Source organism: Oncorhynchus keta, unplaced genomic scaffold, assembly GCF_023373465.1.
Source record: "Oncorhynchus keta strain PuntledgeMale-10-30-2019 unplaced genomic scaffold, Oket_V2 Un_contig_13850_pilon_pilon, whole genome shotgun sequence".
Lineage (NCBI taxonomy): Eukaryota > Metazoa > Chordata > Actinopteri > Salmoniformes > Salmonidae > Oncorhynchus > Oncorhynchus keta.
Window position 1 is genome coordinate 101274 of NW_026278400.1, and position 1990 is coordinate 103263.

Genomic DNA, 1990 nt, shown 5'->3' on the forward strand with positions numbered 1-1990 from the left:
GCTCGGCACTGGGCTTCCTCTCACTACCATATTTGGTAGTGAGAGGAAACGTCAACCCGGATGCTTCACATTTATACATCCTGTGAAATATCTGGCTCATTGTTCAATCTGTAGTTTAGTTACACACTACCAGGGGAAATGTACAAAGCTTTCCAAACTGTGGAGTGGTAGCATTTCACAGCGTCTGAACACGCGACAGTGAAATAAAAAATTAAAAACGTAAAACCAAGAAACAACAACAAAGAAATCTAAAAACAGAAAAATGTCAAAACATTAAAATCTGCAGCCTTCATTGAAACAAAGTCACGAGGCAGATACAAGGATGGCAGAAAATAACACGGAAAACGTTCACTTCCAAATACAACTGATCAAATGGGGATTTACATACTCTTTTGTAACATTCAAAATATAAGCGTTGTTTTAATAAAATAAAAAATAAAACAGTCTGTTCCCTGACCGTAGTTCCCTGAATTGAACCACCAGACTACCATGGAAAGCTACTTGTGTCAGGACAGTTTGACTTTTCACTTCATTACACATAGCTTTCCCTGGTGGTCTAGTGGTTAGGATTCGGCGCTCTCACCGCCGCGGCCCGGGTTCGATTCCCGGTCAGGGAACACACTGTTTTTTTTTTTAATTAAAACAACGCTTACATTTTAAATGTTACAAAAAATACTGTAAATCCACATTTGATCAGTTGTATTTGAAAGCGAACGTTTACCGTGTTACTTTCTGATATCCTTTCGCTTTCAAATTAAAAAAAGGTGTGTTCCCTGACCGGGAATCGAACCCGGGCCGCGGCGGTGAGAGCGCCGAATCCTAACCACTAGACCACCAGGGAATGCTTCTATCTAAAGGCCGGTTTGACTTTTCTCCTCATTACTCAGCGCTGATTTACAACTGAAGTTTAACTTTTCGATCTTTCTTTGAAAGAAACAATTACCGCAGATACAAGTTAACAGTATCTTTGCAATGACACATCCAGAAGCTGTGTGCACGGCTTCCACCTCTCAGCACTGTCGGCTTTCTGTCTGGTAAACAAGCTAACTTTAGTGTGCACGGCTTCCACCTCTCAGCACTGTAGACTTTATTTTTAGTGGAAGTGACGCTGGTGGAGACTTTAACGTTAGCTATATGTGGTTTACATCGAGCAAGCTCTGGCCTTTCGTCCTTCGGAGTTCAAAGTCAAGCTGTTCCACTCTGATGTTGATGAAAGTCCGACTGTCTAGCAGAACCAGCGGCAGGAGAGGCCCGGGCGGGTGGTACCACGGATAAAAGTCGCCAAAACAGCAAACTCTGTAGGTGGGTCTTCGATGATGAAGACGGCATGACGGCAGGAGCTAAGGACCAATAACCAGGTATGTACAGCATACATCAAACACGCATTATAGGGGCAACAGGTAGCGTAGTCTGTCTATATATCTACAGTGTCTATCTATCTATCTCAGTCTGACTGTCTAATGAGTCAATGCCAACAGGTAGCGTAGTCTGTGTTGTATTACGTTCACTACCGTCATACAGAAACCACGTCTAAATATCTACAGTATCTATCTATCTCGTTAACTAAATAAAAATGGTCTATCTATCTGTCTCAGTCTGACTGTCTAATGAGTCAATGCCAACAGGTAGCGTAGTCTGTGTTGTATTTACGTTCACTACTGTCATACAGAAGCCACGTCTAAATATCTACAGTATCTATCTATCTAGTTAAATAAAGTTTAAATAAATAAAAATATGTCTATCTATCTATCTCAGTCTGACTGCCTAATGAGTCAGTGCCAACAGCTAAATGGAGTCAATCAGTCATAACTTTTAGCTGCCTATGTGTCCATCATCATCATAATGACTTTATCGCGTCTCTCAGTGACAAACTGTGTCCTGCATGGAATCCTATTCCCTATAAAGTGCACTCGGGGCTGCCAACTCCTGAAGAAAGCTTTGGGGGGAGATTTTGCCTAGGCGGGTCTGTTATAAAGGTCATCTCCTGTAA

The 1990-nt window shown here is 41.9% G+C and overlaps 2 non-coding genes across 2 annotated transcripts; one reads left to right on the forward strand and one right to left on the reverse strand.

Annotated features, from left to right (window-relative positions):
* Window positions 1-545: 545 nt before the first annotated feature.
* On the forward strand, window positions 546-617 carry trnae-cuc (transfer RNA glutamic acid (anticodon CUC)). Its single transcript has one exon. It is a non-coding gene; the product is annotated as a tRNA-Glu (tRNA).
* A 152-nt stretch (window positions 618-769) lies between these two features.
* trnae-cuc (transfer RNA glutamic acid (anticodon CUC)) lies at window positions 770-841 on the reverse strand. The gene has a single exon. It is a non-coding gene; the product is annotated as a tRNA-Glu (tRNA).
* Between the last annotated feature and the right edge of the window lie 1149 nt (window positions 842-1990).